Source organism: Canis aureus, chromosome 8 (genome assembly GCF_053574225.1).
Source record: "Canis aureus isolate CA01 chromosome 8, VMU_Caureus_v.1.0, whole genome shotgun sequence".
In the NCBI taxonomy this organism is placed as follows: Eukaryota; Metazoa; Chordata; class Mammalia; order Carnivora; family Canidae; genus Canis; species Canis aureus.
In genome coordinates, this window is record NC_135618.1 from 2,381,151 (window position 1) to 2,400,951 (window position 19,801).

A 19,801-nucleotide genomic window follows, 5' to 3' on the forward strand; every position below is an offset into this window, starting at 1 on the left:
AGACTACTGATTCATGCAACACTATGGAAGAATCTCACATGCCTTTTTTTTTTTAAAGATTTTATTTATTATTCATGAGAGACACAGAGAGAGAGAGGCAGAGACACAGGCAGAGGGAGAAGCAGGTTCTCCGCTGGGAGCCGGATGTGGGACTGGATCCCGAGACCCTGGGGTCATGACCTGAGCCAAAGGCGGACACGCAACCGCTGGACCCTGCAGGTGCCCCTCACATGCCTTATGTTAAATAAAACAAGGTAGTTTCAAAAGACTTTGTGGAGTTTATGCTCAAAGATGTGATATTCTGGAAAAGGCAAATGGTAAGAAAACAGAGTAGATCAGTGTTCCCCGGGCGGAGTGGGGAGAGGACTGACTAGGAGGGGGCTGTCGGGGGAGGAACGGGCCTGTCCTGTGCCTCGACTGTGGCCTCCTTACGTGACTGTATACATTTGTTTATACTCAGAGAACATATACCAAGGAAAGTGCATTTTACTGTATATTAAATCAAAAAAACCATTTTAATCCCAAGAAGCTAATGCTGGCAGGATGCTATGAAATGTGTACCTTCACTAGAGTAATTGGTTACTTTTTTCGAAGTAATTTAGCTATATATTTCCAAAGTCATAATGTCGCTCATAGCTTTTCATACAATGATCCCATACTGAAAATTTTATCCTAAGAAAATTTAAAAGTATGGGAAGTGTATATGCTTAGGGAGGTTTGTCATCTTTTTAATGATGAAAATGCTGCCTTATTGCTTTTATTTTCATTGCTATGCTTGCTAGAAAAATTATAGATTTTTCACATGCTTATTGACCAGCTTTGCGGGAGAGACTAAGATTAATATCCTCCAGCGGTTGAAGAGAACAGAACTTCTGTTCTTCTCTATTCAATAACCAAACCAAGTCATCCATTTCTGTGAAATAATTAGAAACAGTTAAAATTTATACTGTTGGTACTGTAGATGAATAAACACATTTTAATTAAAAAAATATGGTTGTAAACTGGACTCTTTAGGGGATTTTCATTTTGCGTCTTTCACTATATCTACCTCCTCTGTACAATGTTCTCCATTCAGTGACTTAGCTGTGAGCAAAGCAGACAATAGTTCCTTCTCTCATGGAACTCACATTCTAGTTTATTCTGAAATTAGAACAGAGAGTTTAGTTCCTCATTCAGTGTTTTCACCCTTGTGAGAATTACATAGGCCTTATATAAAGTTAATGATTTGGGCAAAACATGGAAATGTAAAGCCTACTCCACTTTTTAAGAATGCGTTTTCCTACATTTTCCTCTACTCTTTTCTATATTTTAATCACTGTCCCACTTCCAGAGACAACTTTTTCTGTTCTTTTTTTTAATTTCTTTTTTATTTTTTAAAGATTTTATGTATTTATTTGAGAGACAGAGAGAGAGAAAGAGAGACAGAGAGAGAACACGAGGTGGGGGGCAAAGGGAGAGGGAGAAGCAGACTCCTGGCTGAGCAGGGAGCCCGATGCAGGGCTGGATCCCAGGACCTTGAGATCATGACCTGAGCCGAAGGCAGACACTTAACTGACTGAGCCACCCAGGAGCCCTGGCTTTTTCTGTTCTTGAACCTTTGCTTTTCCTCTGACATTCTCAGTAGGTGAACTTGCTTTGGATTTCTTTTTTTTTCTTTTTTTTTAAGCAGTTTTTAAAATTTTAATTTAATTTTATTTTTTAATAATAAATTTATTTTTTATTGGTGTTCAATTTGCCAACATACAGAATAACACCCAGTGCTCATCCCGTCAAGTGCCCCCCTCAGTGCCCGTCACCCATTCACCCCCACCCCCCGCCCTCTTCCCCTTCCACCACCCCTAGTTCGTTTCCCAGAGTTAGGAGTCTTTATGTTCTGTCTCCCTTTCTGATATTTCCTACCCACTTCTTCTCCCTTCCCTTCTATTCCCTTTCACTATTATTTATATTCCCCAAATGAATGAGACGATATAATGTTTGTCCTTCTCCGATTGACTGATTTCACTCAGCATAATACCCTCCAGTTCCATCCACGTTGAAGCAAATGGTGGGTATTTGTCATTGGGAAATACAGAAGTAATACAAAGAAAGTGTCCTTATCCTATCACTGAATTCACTAACCTGCGTGCTTCCGAGCTCATATCCACTGGCTCCCTTCCAATTGTTCTGGAGCAGTCAGTGTGCCTCTCTTAGGTCAAGCCATCCCCTTGAGCACTGCATCTAATCCTGTCCGCCCAGTCATGGAGTTTGCTTCTATAATTATCCATAGTCATTCCTAAATTATCAGTTTCTACCATCAGCATAAAAACATGATACAACATTTCTAATCTTAAAAAAACATCTCAAGATGCCATGGCTCCTTCTAGCCGTGATCCCATGTTTTTCCTTTTATAGAAAACTTCCTGAAGAAGCTGTTTATAGATGCTATCTTGTGTTCCTTGCCTTTTAATCTCTAGTGGAATCAACAATCAAGTTTCCATCCTTATCATTCCATTCAACTCTTACAAAGATCACCAAAGATCTCCATATTGCTGAAGTCAATGTCAATATTCAGTCTTCATTTCAAGAGCCTATGATAGAACTTTTTCTTTCATCTCTTGAATCCTTCCTTAACTTGACTTTGGAGATATTCACACGAATTTCCTCATGGACGACTATTACTCGCCCTCTGTTCCCATAGTATCTGCCTTGTCTTTTCTTTCAAATGTTGGAGAATCCAGGACTCTGTCCTCAGTTCTTTTCTTTTCTCTACCTATACTCACACCCTAGATGATTTTGTCCCAGAACGTGAATAAATACAGGCTGATTGTGCCCAAATTATGTCTTCAGCCTGGAATTGCTTTTGAACCATAGGGTACTCCTAATATCTGGCTACATGTTCTCTCTAGCATCTCAAATTTAAAGTGTCTAGAAAAGTGAGCTCCTGAGTTCTCACTCTGCCAATCCTACTCCTCCTATAGAGTCCCCATCATAGCAAATAGCATTTCACTTACCGAGTTACTAAAAAATCTTGGAATCATCTTTCACTCCTTTTTCTGATGTCCCAGACCTAATCAGGAAATGATGTCCCAAAGCTGACTATGGCTTGCCTCTTAAGGTTCAAGACACCACCTTCTCTTGACTGATACCTACCTCCCAATTGGTCTCCCTGATTCTCTAGCCACATTGTGTCACTCTCCTTCTTTGAGCATCCAATGGTTCCCCGTAACATTTAGACTAAAATCGAAAGACTACTATGGTCTACAGATACCTGTATGATCTGTCTCCTGATTGCTTCTCTAACCTCATTTCCTAACACTTCTCTAAATTATTTGTCTGAAAACTGCTCCTTAAGTATTTCAAGATTATATACACTCCAGGAATTTTTACACTTGCTCTTTTATCTCCCTGGAACACTCCTTCCTCAGCTATTTGCTTGTAGGACTGCCATGCTGCCTGCCTGGACTATAAATTCTACTTTTATGATAATCATTTTCTATGTCTCATCACCTCATTTACTTCATTACTTATCTCTACCTTATTCATTATTTACCAATAATAAAAATCCTCCAGCTAGAAAATAAGCTCCATGAGGGCAGAGGCTTATTCTCTTTGGTTCATTGTTATAGTCTAAGGATCGGGCACATAGTTAGGCCCCAAGAAATACAGGTTGAACTAATGGAGTTGCCAAAAATAGCAAATAAAAAATAAAGTTAAAAATGTCTAGCTAAATTTGAATTTTAGATAAAAGTATTTTTTAGTATAAATATATTTTAAATATTGTATATATTTTATCTGGCAATCCTATGAATTTTTTTATAATAAATTTATTTTTTATTGGTGTTCAATTTACCAACATACAGAATAACACCCAGTGCTCATCCTGTCAAGTGCCCCCCTCAGTGCCCGTCACCCATTCACCCCCACCCCCCGCCCTCCTCCCCTTCCACCACCCCTAGTTCGTTTCCCAGAGTTAGGAGTCTTCATGTTCTGTCTCCCTTTCTGATATTTCCCACACATTTCTTCTCCCTTCCCTTCTATTCCCTTTCACTATTATTTATATTCCCCAAATGAATGAGACCATATAATGTTTGTCCCTCTCCGATTGACTTATTTCACTCAGCATAATACCCTCTAGTTCCATCCACGTTGAAGCAAATGGTGGGTATTTGTCGTTTCGAATGGCTGAGGAATATTCCATTTTATACATAAACCACATCTTCTTTATCCATTAATCTTTTGATGGACACCGAGGCTCCTTCCACAGTTTGGCTATTGTGGACATTGCTGCTAGAAACATCGGAGAGTAATGAATTATGAACCTTGAATAAGCTCATTATCCAATATTTATTAAATATTAGTAGCCATTATGTAGATGAAAACCAATTGTTTCTACAGGGTAGGCATTCAAATGCTTGACAACTAAATTTGAAAATGAACATTTCCGTCCTCAGGTCTGTATTGTGAGATGCTAGCAAATAGGTCTAGTTAGGGGCAGATTTTTGGTGTGTGATATTTGGATAAGATGAAGACTATTAGAAGAGTCATCTATATATCTGTATAACTAAAATTCAAGAACATAATACTGAAGGATTTTAATCCAGGCAAAGTACATTTACTTAATTACAAATATCAGGGCTAGATTATTTATATTTTGGCTAATCAGCTAGCAATGTGAATATTATTTAAATGGCATGATGTAGGGGAGAGAAGACTAGAGTCTGGAGAGTTTGGAGATACAGGTTGTGGCCTCTGCTTGTCAAATCAGTTACATGACTGATTGTATCACATGACCCTGCTGTGCCCCATTTCTGCATCTGTAAATTAGTAGTGTTTGACTCTTTAATTTCTCAAATTCTTTAAAGCTAAAATCTCCTTTGCTATATATTGAAAATATACATTTCTTAGTTGATAAGACATCTGCTAAAATGATGTATAGTTTGCTATGGTTGGAGGACTATGTGGGCAGGTCTTGGGAAAGTATAAACTTAAATATTATTTTGGATATTTATGCTTTGAAGTTCATTTTTCTTGCAAAATGAGATATTTGTTTCTTCATTCAATCAAAATTATTCAGATAATTTCCAGGTATGACTATTTTTGCTTTTGGAGATACTAAATGACTATAGGGTTGTCTGTACACTTCAAGGAACTCATGATCTGGTCCTGAGAGAAATATACATGACACATAAATGCAAGGCCAGTAAGAACTGTTATGAGAGAAGTAAATACTAGGTCACATGAGAGCAGAAAAGAAGAGAAGAGATAAGTGTCCTCCTTTTAGTAGAGGTTGAAGTGAGAATAAGGAGAGTTTAGAAAACATCTAACAGACATATATCTTGGAAGTTGAGATAGACATGACATTGTAGAAAGAGTAGATACAGTGTCGAAGTGTGAGTTTGTATAATTGTTTTTTTCATGGTCCATGTCCATGTGTGAACTTGTATTATCAGTCTATGACTATGTGTGAATTGGTGTAACTGCTTTTTTCATGATCAATGTTCATGTGTGAATCTGTATAATTGCTTTTTTCTTCCTTTGCCACTTTCCTAATCTACACAATGGAGCTAATACTTGCCTCTAAGGATTCGGGGCAGGGTTGAATGTGAAAATGCCTGACACACTGAGTTCAGTGTAATTTCCTGAATTTCAACTGCACTCTTAAGAAATACTCGAATGGATTTTGCATTGATAATGATTAGTAACTTTAAAGGCTTTAGCACAAAAAGTTATTGGTGGATCAGTGCCAGTACCTATCAAAGATTACAATCCTTTTTGGGAATTAGATAAAAATTAGAATAAAGTCACAGAGTTGTGTTAATGTAAGATGACTTATTATTCTTTTTTGGGAAGTCTTGTCTTTTATTCTGTGAATAAGCCCCGCCTAGTTCTTTGGCTGTAAGATATTCTTTCTTTTAGGAAAGGCTGATTAAGGAGATAGTTGATTGATTGATTGATTGGTTTTAAAAATAATGTCTATATTTTATAAAATACAAAGTCAACAGTAATATGCCTGTCATATATGTATTTTGAAAATTTAACGTTTTTTGAAATTTTGCTAAAATGAAAATTTATGGTAATCATTGAATAAAACTATTTTCCTTATGATAAATGAGGTTCTACATAATGCTTCATTAAGTAAAAATGAATTCTCATTAAAAGTATATTTAAGGGACTCCTGGGTGGCATAGTCAGTTGAGTGTGCAACTCTTGGTTTTGGCTCAGGTCCTGATCTTGGTCTTGTGGGATCGCGCCTCGGGTTAGGCTCTGTGCTCAGCTTGGCGTCTACTTGGATTCTCTCTCTCTCTCCCTCTGCCTCTCTTCTCTCCCTCTCTCTCAAACAAATAAATCTTAAAAAGAAATAAAGATATATATTTAAGATACATCCAATATTCTCTGACATTACTAAAGCTGTATGTTTGCAAGGGGTAGCATTAATTATTTAAGATAAAAATTTGAAATAGTTCTAAAAATTTTTTAAATCTTGATAGTATATCATTCACTCATTTGCTCTCTCACTCAACAACTCGTGAGCACCTCCTCTGTGGCTGGAATGATTGTAGGGCCTTAATTCAGCTCTGAGCAGGAAAGACTAGATCTCTGTCCTTATGGAACTGGTTCCCCAGTGAAGGAGATACGCAATAAACAAATCATATTCAATATATTATCATCATTGCATCAAGTTACTTGCACAAGGGTACTTGGCCAGTGTGGGACTTAGCTCTAATAATTCTAATATTCTCTGTACAAATTGTTCACAGGGGTTTAAAAATTGCTCAACTTACTAATGAACTTACTTACTAATGAAACTATGAACTTAACTTACTAATGAAACTATGAAAGCCTAGTTCCAGAAGAGTAAGATTGCTTCAGTTTCAATCTCTCTGGGACACTTATTAAGTGTCCAACTTTGGTAAAGTCTGAAGCTTACTTTTCTCCATCTGTAAAATGGACGTAAGAGAACATTGAAAGATAATGATGAAATGAAATAAGGTAGGTAAAGTACAACTTGGTTAGTGCTTAACAAATCTTAGATGCTTTTACCATTATCATTAAATATTAGTCTATATTTGTGCTCAGGAACGAGAGTAGGGTAGCTTAGCAGGCACGATAAGAAAGTGCTGGCACCTTGTCTTTTAAACTTACTGGTTGCTGACTCATAAGAGACTTTTGTTGCAGGCAAAGGTTAAGTTATCTGCTTTGAGTTCACAGTTATGCATAGATCAGATGAACTCCAGTGAAGTTCACTTTTGTTATTTGATAACTGAGGGGAGACCATATACAAAGCATAGCCGGTACTGTTGACTGGGTAGCTAATTAACCTCTCAGCAGTGTGCCTTATGTCTACACGAAGTCACTGTCACTCTGTCACTCTGATTACTTGGTGGACTCTGGACAAGGAGCTATAATATATATGAAAGTGCAATTTGCATCAATGACTAAGATAATCTTTTAAAAAAAAAGATGGATAGGATATCCTATGTACTTTCTTTTCCCATTTTGTGATCCTTGCTTCCAGTTTAAATATAAAAGCAAAATATTTATTTTCTTATTTATTTAGTATATTTTGGATGAATATTTAGAATGTCTACCTTGGGCCAGGCTCTCACTGAAATTCTGAGCTTTACCTGACAAACAAGGTACGCCTGATAACTTTACAACCTGGAATCTGCAAGTAGCATGTTTTATTTGATAGTTAATTCTTCGTTAGAAAAATTTTAAAGTTTTTCTTAAAGACAGAAAGATGGAGAGTCCGAGGGCCTAAGGGGGTAGGGAGGGGCAGAGGAGGAGGGAGAAAAAGAATCATGCCCAGCACAGAGCCTGACGCGGGCCTCGATCATGACCTGGGCCAAAGTCAAGAGCTGGACGCTTAACTGACTGAGCTACCCAGGTGCCCCTCTTCATTAGAAAGTCTTAAAAAATTCATAAAAATTAGAGAAGGCATATGAAGCAGTTTCATGGAAAAAGTAGGAGGTTTGGCACCAGATAGATCTACAACCAAGTCCTAATTCTTTTACTTACTAGCTGTGTAAATGACCTCTCTGTCCTTCACTTTCTTCATTGACAAAATGACAAGGATGGTATCTAGCTCATGCTACTGGATGAAATAGGTAGATGAAGCTACTACCACTCGGTAGGGATCAATAAATGTTCATTTTCTTTCTGTTTTTCTTATACTACAAGAGACACTTTTAAGTATAGGTGTGGATGTGCTTGATTTTTATCCATTCCTTGGCTTGTTCATTCAACAAACAATTTTTGAGTGATTCCAATGAGGTAGGAAATATGGACATTTGAATGGCCACACTGGGAGGGGACTCTGCTCAGGTGTTGTGACTTCCATGAGGTCTGGCCAGTTCCTCAGAAATTGGGGGAATCAATGCCATCCAGTCCAGCCAAATAGCAGCTAAACATTGCTGTCCACCAAACATTGGGAAGGTTGGAGCAACTGGACATTTTTATTGTGGGCAAGGCTGAAGGAATGAAAATGCTTATTTATTAATAAGGAAATACATTAAAGTGATTTTTTGAATTAGATTTTTTTCAACATTTAAAAAATTTATGTAAAACACTGTATATCAAAAGTTTTTTTCAGGTTTTTAGATAGGTACGGCTGTTTATTTGCAATGTGATATTCCTTTTAATTTACTTTATCATTACTTTTTAGTTATAGCAGTTGATATAAATACTACATTTATGTAAGGGACAAGTATTTTTTAAAGTAAATTTAAAAGTTAATTTTTTAAACTACAAAATAAATAACAGTCATGTAGTTAAGCAGACATTTAAAAAGTGGCATACAAATGACTAAAATTTGGAAACCACTGAATTCATTCTTTTTTTTTAAATTCTCTATAAATTTATTTTTTAATTGTTCAATTTGTCAACATACAGAATGCTCATCCCGTCAAGTGCCCACCTCAGTGCCTGCCACCCAGTCACCCCCACCTACCCCCCACTTCCCCTTCCACCACCCAATATCAGAAAGAGAGACAGAACATGAAAGACTCCTAACTCTGTATATCAAATTTTATACAAGTGCTGTGGAAATATAGTAAATTGGATTTTGGGGTGATAGGTTAAGTAGTGAACTGTGCCTATAGCCTGAGTGATTGATCAAATGTGATTGCTAAATATGGATAACAAAAGTGTGTTCGTGTGTATGAATGTATGTATATTTGTTTGTTTGCAAAGGAGTTCGGTTCCCCAGAAACTGCACGGGATGTAGGGATTCCTTTCCCTTTTGCTGTTGCTTGGAGGGCAGGACACCTTGGAAAGAAGAGCTACTAAGCATGAAGAAGTTTTTTAAATGAACTAACTTCTGTGTCACCTGTGGGAAGTGGGCAATGTCCTGTGTTCTATTTCCCCAGTATCTTGAAGAAAAAAAAATCCTTGACCTGGTTAACAATTCTGGTTCAAGACCATGACAAAGATGGTTCATAACATTAAAAAAATAAAGTCTGTTTCTACTCCTGTTATTCTAAGGATCATGCTAGATGCTGGGGGTACATGAATTAAGAGAGCACCATCTCTCTCCCGTGCGCTGTACAGAGGTTGGAGGAGGGCTGTCGATACAGTAGCACGCAAATACAGTGCAGTGGCACGAATGCTATCACCAGTACCTCTAGGTTATAGCATGGACCTAAACGCGGGAGTGCTCGCTTTTCTTCCTGTCGGACAAGGCTAAGTCAGAAAAATAAAAGTTACTCTGAAAAGTTCCACTTTGAGAAATTAAGGCAAAGAATTAGAGGCTTTATATCTTCGGAAGAAATGAGGGAATCATAGTTTATAAAAACAGCCACCAATGTTTTTGGCCTACGTGACCAGAGCATATAGTTTTTTTTAGAATTCATTGGGAAGCCATTAGAATATTCCGTGATTTGTGGGAAGCTCCCCTTAACCACCTCACTCACAGCAGTGAGGTAGGTGACTCTCAAAGCATTGGTGGTTTTCAAAACCCTCGTCCCTTACCAGCTCTCTCCTCCACCCCAGAGTAAATATATTTACATACTATCTATCTTAATTTGATTCCTAGTTTTCTTTCTTTCAAGGTCCTTTTTTTCCATTTTCTTTCCTTTCTTTCTTTTTTTTTAAGATTTTATTCATTTATTCATGAGAGAAACATGGAGAGAGAGAGAGAGAGGCAGAGACACAGGCCGAGGGAGAAGCAGGCTCCATGCAGGGAGCCCGACGCGGGACTCGACCTTAGGACCCCGGGATCACACCCCAAGCCAAAGGCAGATGCTCAACCCCTGAGCCACCCAGGGATCCCCTCTGTTTTATTTTCTTCGCTGTATCACATAACTTAACTTTGCTATGCCTGAGTTAAGAAAGCAGCTGATTCGGGACAGGATGCCGAGACCTAGTAACAGAAGATACAAGGACCCTCCAGAGGAGGAGGGGTTCCTTCTAAGGACAGAGAATCGGCACCTCCTAGTTTGATTCAGGGAAACGCAGTCAAGGTGGGAGGGAAGGACTGACCGACATGCCACCTGTCAGACACACGCTTCTTCTTAGGCTGAACCACCCAGCAGTTGCCTGCCCAGGGGCAAAGAGCCTAAGAACAAACAGCGACATACCCAGGGGTCTGCCCCGGTGCAAAATGGCAGCTCACGGGTCCAGACAACTACACGGGGATGAGCAAGGTTAGGAATGACCGTCAATGTTGAGCTTAACTCAGGAAATATTTTTCCTGGGGCATCTGCCTTCAGCTCAGGTCGTGACCCCGGGGTCCTGGGATCGAGTCCCCCATCAGGCTCCTCCCCAGGAGCCTGCTTCTCCCTCTACCTGGGTCTCTGCCCCTCTCTCTCTCTCTCTCTGTGTCTCATGAATAAATAGATAAAATCTTAAAAAGAAAAAAAAGAAATATGTCTCCCACTCCCAACTTATGAGTTAATAACCTGTTCTTAAACAAACAGAAGTTTGGAGAAACTGGCTTCAAACGACCCTTTCCATAGTCCACAAAGCTCTAGTTCCCCTCTCAGCAGCTCCCTTCGATTCCTCCTTCGGTGAAGCCCTTATTCACTGGGCTTCAGGCACACTGACCTCTTCTCTGTTTCTCAAGTAACAGGTGTGCTATTTCACGTTCAAGGCCTTTGCACTGGCTCCTTTATTCTTTTCAGGTCCTCGTTCGCAGACCGCCTTCTCAGAGGACTGTCCCCCGAGCTGTCCCCTTGCTCTGCGGAGTGGACATACGACCTCCTCTGGTATTTTACACTCCCTCTCCTCATTTTGATGGTGTCTCATATTGTGAATCTAATAGAGTCCAGTTTTTCCTGATGTAGACTTCTTTTAAGGCTTTCTTGACAATGGAGTACAGATGCCACCAACCAGATGGAAGCTGCGTGACAAACAGGCTGAGCGCCCGCATTCACTGGGCTAAGAGTCAAGGGTCCGCAGAAGCCAGGAGCCCTGGGTGGACAGGAGACAAGGCGGCCTTGCTGACTGTGCAGAAGTGAACGACAGTAGCAGCGACAGCAGCAACTTCCTACGTGGTGTTGGGTTTGTCCTATAGTTCTGGGGATGGTGGTTGCGTGAACTTCCCATTAGCCTTCCTGCTGAGACAACTAGTGGCTTCTATTGTCTGCATTTATTTTTCCTCGTGGCATCCCACATATTTTGTTACTTGATCATGGTGCTTATTTTCTACTAGAATGTATCCCTGGGATCTAGAACAGTGCCTGGCTCATGGTAGGTATTTAAGAAATATATGACGACTAGAAAAAATGGGATGAACATGACAGATCCCCTCTTGATCTCTAGATACTTTAGCCATTGCTGTTAGTTCTCTCTTATTATTATGTAATTGCCCCCGATTTTTGTGGCTTAAACCTACAAATATTCATTATCTTAGTTACCGTGGGTTAAGAATCTGGGAATGGCTTAGCTGAGTGGCTTTAGCCCAGGGTTTCTCAGAAGGCTGCCGTCCAGATGTTGGCAAGGGCTGCAGTTATCTGATGGCTTGACTGGGGCACAGGGATTTGCTTCCAAGATTCACCCATATGGCTGCTGGCGGGAAGCCTTAGTTTCTTGCTGTGTGGGCCTCTCCATAGGTTGCTTGAACGTTCTCATCATATGGCTGCGGCTTCTCCTGAGCAAATTATGAGAGAGAGGGAGGGAACTACAATATCTTTCATGACCTAGTCATGGAAGTCCAACATGGCCACTTCCATCACATTCTATTTATTTGAATCACTAAGCCCTGCTTACACTTAAGAGGCAGGGAATTAGCCTTTTGAAGGGAGAAGTATCAAATAATTTTTGGGCACATCTTAAAACCAACACTAAAGCATGCAGTGAAAAATGCTGTAGGCCTGTTTCCCATCTCTGTCTTGGATTGATATCAGATATTTCTTGATCTCCTTTTCCTTAGTAATCATACTCCAATATTGTTGGGAGAATGAGTAGGCGCATCTACAATACCATATTCTGTGTCTCTTTGAGGTTTGATTTGGCCACATGATAAGGTTCTGGGAAGCTGCTGACTCAACTGGAGGTGAACTCTTTTCATACTTCCGTCCTTTCCGCTTTCCTGCTCTTTGGGATGTGACTATGATAGTGGGCTCTCCAAGACACCCTCTGGACCATGAGCATCCTTGAGAGTGAAATATATAAAGCTCAAAAGTGGAAAGGATGAAGATTGTGGAGTCACCAAACAAGCCCTGGACCGACTACCTCTTCCATCTTGCTTAAACTGATATCACTTTGAGTTATGTATAGTTAAACCAATTCTGAGACCTGTATCCTTGGGAAAGTGATTCATCTTGTCTTTTGTTTACTCCCTGTCTTGTGAGATTGTCCTACTTCACAGGAACTCACTGGCCGAACTTAAATGAAAGTCTTCCATTTCAGTCTGGGTCTATTTCTCTCCTACCACATAGATTCCACGAAGCAGAGGGAGGTCCTTTTCTGGTCATTTTGTAAAGCCAAAAACTACTGCAATTTTCTTTCAGTTCTTTAAATATCAAGGGCTTTGTATCATAACAAGCTCGTGGAAGTCTTGTGAATGCTTTACTAATTTTGGTTTTTAGAGAGATGACTATCTCTCAGCAGGAGAGATACTGCTTTTCATCTTCATTCTGGCTGTCTCCTGAGCTCAACCTCTTTTCTTTCACTTTGCGGCTCGCTGAGACTTTCTGATACCCCTTAAACTCAAACCCATCTCTTAGAGTCCTTTCTGGACTCCAGAAAACCTCCTATAAGGACAGTAGTATATTGTCAACACATTTTTTTTTTTTTAATGTGCTACGTACCTTACAGTGATTATTTCTAATGCTTGTGGCCATTTGGGACCGTAGCATGATTACTATCTCCATTTAAAAAGGAAGAACTCAAGCCCTGGAACTTTGCTCAGGGTCACAGAGTTCAAAAGTGGCTAAGCATGGATCCAAATCAGGCTCAGAATGACCCCCCAGAGCCAGTGTTCTTTCCACTTCGTCTACTCTTACAGTCCACAGAGATCTTGCCGGACACAGTTCCAGTAGAAAGTATAAATATGGATCGAAAATTACGATGTAATTGCCAGATTGGCTGACTCAGCATACACAGTCTTGGGAATCCATCTGTCTACATTTTTTTTCTTAATAGAATTTGTTGAAACCAGATCAGCACATCCTTACTAGCGGGGGTCGTTGGCCAGGATATAGAAATCACTTTATGAAATGAATGTTTATTTAAAATAGACTTTTTTTTTTCCAGAGGGCAGTGTTTTAAGTGAAAACTCTCAGTGGTAAATGTTTAGACCTTGCCCACCTCTCTGCTCACCTTCTCCTCAGGTCCTGGCAGATGGGCAGGGGCAGCCATGGAAACCACAGACGTGCCAGGTATGGAGAAGGCTGCAAGAAAGGAGGAGGATGGAAGAGAAAGAGATGGTAGGAACAGTCACATATATTTCTACCTAGCATGGCACATTTTTTCATTATATAATTTGGAATAATATTTTGTTTAACTTTCACATAGGTTTTATTAATCATATTTTATAAATGGAGAAGCTGGTGGTCAGAGAGCTTAAGGTCAACAGAGTTTGAACTCAGAGTTGTCTGACTCCAAAACTCATGCCCCTTGTAGTATAGCACGTTACCTCTTCACGAACAGTAATATCAATAAGATCATTTTTAATCTTGATTTATACTTTACATGTATTCTCTCATTTACTTTCATAATAATTTCATGACACAGTTGTGATAGCTAATTTTATGTCAACGTGGCTAGGCCACAGCGCCCAGGTGTTTGGTTAAATATCATTCTAGATGTTTCGATAGAGATATTTTTAGATTAGATTAACATTGAAATCAGTGGACTTTGAGCAAAGCAGATGATGTAGGTGGGCCTCATCCACTGAGTTAAAGGCCTTGATAGAAAAAGAATGATCTCTCCAGGGGAAGGGGCGTCTCTGCTAAGACTGCCCCTGGACTGGAACTGCAGCTCTTCTCGGAGTCTCCCGTCTGCCCACCCTATGGATTTTGGACTTGCCAAACTTCCCCAAATGTGTGAGCCAATTCCTTAAAATATACCTTCCTTCCTTCCTTTCTTTCTTTCTTTCTTTCTTTCTTTCTTTCTTTCTTTCTTTCTTTCTTTCTTTCTTCTTTCTTTCTTTCTTTCTTTTTCTCTCTCTCTTCTTTCTTTCTTTCTTTCTTCTTTCTTTCTTTCTTTCTTTCTTTCTTTCTTTCTTTCTTTCTTTCTTTCTTTCTTTCTTTCTTTCTTTCTTTCTTCATCCTGCTGGTTCTATTCTCTGAATTCTAATACAGCAGTTCATTATTACCCTTTCTGAGGATGTGTAAAGAGCTCCAGAGAGGTCTCATAATTTACCTCATAAACTGGCCAACTCGCCAAGATCACACGGGTAATAACCAGAGGACCTGATACTCAAACCAGCTCATTTGCTCCTTTTCTGTCTTTTTTGAAATCAATCTTTAAAAATGAAGACACTGTACGACTCCATTTATCAGTTTCTACGGCTGCGCTAACAAATTACCACAGACTTGGTGGCTTTAAATAACCAGATTCATTCTACGTTTCCGGAGGCCTCGGGTCTGAAATCAGTCTCACTGAACTGAAGTCGAGGTGTGGGGAGGGCTGGAAGGGGGCTCCTTTCAATTCTAGAGCTGCCTGCCTTCCTTGGTCTCCACCTTCAGAGTCTATTACCCCAGCCTCTGCTTCCCTTATCACCTCGCCCCTTCCTTGTCTGTGGTCAAGTCTCCCTTTGCCTCCGCCTTAGAAGGACACTGTGATCACCTGTGGCTCAGCTGCATAATCCAGGATAAGCTCCCCATCTCAAGATCTTCATTGCAATCATATCTGCAAAGCCTCCTTAGCTGTACGGAGTAACATTCACATGTTCTGGGGATTAGAGCCCGGGCTTCTTTGGGGGCCATGAATCAGCCGGCAACACTCAGATTTCTTTCCATCCCTTCCCCCCCACTTTCTGTAAAATATCAGTTGGTTGTAGTTTGCTTATATACATGTGCTTGCTTCTTTACTTTCTTCTTTACCTTGCTAATTCTATTACGAAATAGAGTCACATAAGAGCTCTGAACAGGAATGATTAGAAATCCCAGAATGAGAGATCTAGAAGATTGGTGAATTGGAATAAATAAATCACATCTGTCCTCAAAAAGTTATGATTTAGGGACGCTTGGGTGGCTCAGTGGTTGAGGGTCTGACTTTGGCTCAGGGTGAGATCTGGGCTCCTCCGCCCCTCCTTTTGCTCGTGCGTACTCTCCCTCTCCGACTCAAATAAATAATTTCAATCTTTATAAAAAGATATGATTGGACTCCTTGAATAGTTTGGTGGGCTGTCAGGGAACTGAAACTTGTTATTGAAAGACAGTCAGGAGTTGCACTGGCCACCTTGGTAAGGAGGATTGTTTGACTGCAGGACCTCATCCATGGGAACAGTGTGGAGAGGGAATTTTAGGCCTAGGAGGCCCTCTGGTTTCTCCAGATGTTTAGACAGTACATGATATTTGGCCTTAATTTTAGGCCACGCACCCTACTGAGTTGAGAGGAGTGGGGATGGGAAGGGGAGAGAGAGAAGAGAGAGAACCATTCTTTCTTCTCTTTGGATATTGTCATGTGTGAATGTGGTGGTTGCAGTTAGAAGCGTCACATCAATAGTGCAACCATGAAGAGAAACGTTGTAGATATTCCATGAATGGGGAAGAGAAAAGAGAGAACAAGACTGAGTCCTTGGGTTCTTTAAAGTTGCTCAACTTTCCTTGAAATCTCTACTACCAGACTTCTCTCATATGACAATAAACCTTGACTCTTGAAACACTTTTAGTCTGTTATTTTGCCTCTTGTGGCTAAAGTACCCTGACGGGGAAGGGCTAGATGCTTCGTTTATCTGCTAGGGACATGTTTCCTGTGATTTTATATGTCTTTTTGTTTGTTTGCTTGTTTCAAGTTTTTATTTAAGTTCCAGTTAGTTAATATATAGTGTATTAGTTTCAGGAATGGAATTTAGTGATTTATCACCTCCGTATAAAACCCAGCGCTCGTCACAACAAGTGCCCGCCTTAACATATATGTCTTTTTATATATATATATATATCTTATACGACGTCTTCTCGGTGACTAAAGCGGTGGTTGTGTTATATTATAATAGTTACAGTTATACTGCAAGGGTGGTGCAGAGTCTATCTTGGGCCAAAGTGAAGGACCAGAAAAATCAGCGAGCAAACTCCAATGGAAAGCTATTAAGTCCCTAAATCTGCTGCCTACATCAAAAAGAGAATCTGAATTTATTTGCCTCTTAGGCAGAATTTTCACAAAATTTAAGTCATTGCTAATTCCTTTGTCAATCTCTAGAGTATAAATTTACCCTCAGGCCACTGAGTACCTTCAGGCTGCCTTATATGTGACTTGCAAAAAGATGGGGCTGCCAGACTTTATTTTTCACCTATTTTTTCAGTCCATGAAAAATATATGGTTAAGTTATCTACCTTGGAAATATGACAAAATAAGCTGAAAATCAAGTAAGGATCATGTCCTAGAATAATAGAGAAGACCAGTTTCAGATTCCTATCTTCTTTGCATATATATATATATATATATATATATATATATATATACACACACACACACACACACATATATATTTAATAAAAAAATAGAATGATGCTGCATTTTTCTTTTGTGGAAAAATAGGACAATTTGATTATTACCATGACTCCTACCATATTACCAAATGATTTTATTTACTTAAACCTTGACTCAAATTGTTTCTGAGCCTTTAAGTGTTCTTTGCTGCCATTTTGAAAATTATCTATATTAAAACTTATGTAATAAAATATTTTAAAGTCTTCTTAATAAATTTTCAACAAAAGCTTAACAAAACTCTACAACATGTCAGTTTCAAGTATTAGAATATAATTTTCAAAATACTCCCGTGCTATATCTTTTCTACTAAAGCAATGGAAGTTATTGGATTTTGGAGACTGAAAAAAATCTCAGGAATGTGCACTTAGTAGAAAAAAAGTTTATGCTCTGAAAATAATAAAAAACATTTAATCAATTTAATTCAACCAATTGAAGAATTATTCTAGGTCAAGAAAGGGCAGCTTTTCCTAGGCTTGTTCACTCTTCACCTCACAGTTGTCTGTGAAGACTAGACATTGAGGAATCTCTGAAGGTCACTCACCACGTTGGAGCTCTGTGCAAAGCCAGAGGCCATCGCCTCTCTTGGCCATACCTTGTGAACATGTCTAAAGGGTGCTCTCAGCCCTTATTTGCTCTCCTTCACTTGGTCTCTAGGTAGCAGGGGCTAGTGAATGAAGAGCCTTGAATGGGACACTAGTGAATGAAGAGCCTCAATTCTGTAGTAATTTGGAATCCTTCAAAGATTTAAGCCAGAAGATTTGGATATGATTCCCTTAGCTTTATAGCAGGACCACCTTGGTGAAGGGTATCTGAGAAGAGAATTGAGACTGGAAGAGGGGGTCAGGAAAAACAGAATGAAAACCTGAGCTTACACGGGAGCACTGCAGATGCCAAAATATCCAGGGAGGTAAAACCACAAGATCCCAAATGAATGTGTGACAAAGAGAGGGGAATAGAACAGTAGGGGGATGAGGCAAGCTGGTCAGAATTATGTCTACTGTAACATGGGATTGACTCTGAGGTTGGAGGCGACCAGGAGCATAGCCATAGGATTGTAGCACCAATTTTAGCCTCCTAAAGAATGATAGATACAATCTAAGGACTTTTTGCTTTGTTTCTTTTTCTTTTCTTTTTTTCATTTCCTTTGTTTTGTTTTTTTTCTCTTTTCTTCCTTCCCTCCTTTCTTTTTTCCTTTTTTTGACTTTCAGTCTTTAGCTTTGTTTCAGATAGCTGATGTGCCAATATAGATGACCCCTTGATTACATATTTAAGTGATATATAGTGAATAAGAAATGAATCATGTTGCTTTCTGTTGTAAACTCTCAAAGATCAGGGACCAGCCTGAACTTTTTCTAAAGCTCATTTTAGGTGCTTCACAAACCATAAAAATGATAGTATTTTCCCCATAAAAGACTCTAGAAGGAGAAGCATAGAGCATAATTAGAAAGATTTTAGCTTTAAATAGAAATAACTAAACAAAACTAAATAAGTAGAAAATCAGAAAAGAAAGCATTTTATCATATCTGTTATAATCTGAAAAGTTAAAATAATGTATGTAATTTGTTTAATTTCTCAATAGTCAGTTGTTAATATATTACTTATTATTTATGAATATGTTCTATGTGCAAAGCATAGCATGAATAAAAAATTTTACTATACTGTTTGCTAAAATTAAAGATACTGTTATCTGAGATGGGGGCAGCTGTATTAAAGGGAGGATCAATTATTTGTTAATAAATCAGAAAACACACACAAGCCAAATAATGGTTTCTGAAATGAAAGTAAATTCTTAAAAATATTAATTTCTTTAAGTTAGAAAGTTTAGTCATTTTTGCAACATAGCAAAGTGTTTTCAATTTCTTAATGAGATTTTTGTGAAATTTTTGAAAATGTTTAAAATGTCAATTTATTTAAACTGAAAAATATGCCAGATGACATTTAGAAGTGAGTGGGGGAAAGGGATGCTGCTGGGAAATCAAATGATTATACTTATTAATTGAAATACATTTTCCAAAAGTTATGCCATCAGGTAAGTTGAATGTGTACCCAGAGAAGTGGGTTCAATATTCCTGCTCTGCCATTTCTTAGTTGTGTTACCTTCAAGTTATTTCATTTTTACAAGCTTCAGTTTCTCCACTTGTTAAATAGGCTGAAATTCATATTTTTTTTCCCACAAAATCATTGCTAGCATCAGAAAGAGCACAAGAAATCATCCAGCATGACGTGAACCCTTGCCCGAGTAGCTTTCATTAGTTTGCAATTACCATTTTAAGACCAAGAGCAAGAATTAGGAAGATCACTTTGGTAATCCACTATAATTTCTTTACACGAATCATGGGCGTGTACAAGTTTTCTTAAGAATTTCCAAAAGGATGCCAATGAACAAAATACGTTAAAAATCAATCCACCCTAAAGAAATGGAGTAAAAGAACATTAGAAACTACACTTGTTACTTGATCACAACTGTTACGCAATGTTTGTATAGCCTCAAATTTTCACCAGGCACATAGTATAAAAGTCTGGGCAGTTCAGAATTATCAGTATTAAATTAACTTGCAAAAGCAAAATGAGATGGACAGCAATGATTTTTAAGTTGTGCCTCATGTATCTTTTCATGGAATTTTAAAAAAGATTTGTTTTAGAGAGAGAGAGAAAGAGAGAGAGAAAATCTCAAGCAGGCTCCCTGCTGACTGTGGAGCCCAACAGAGGGCTCCATCTCATGGCC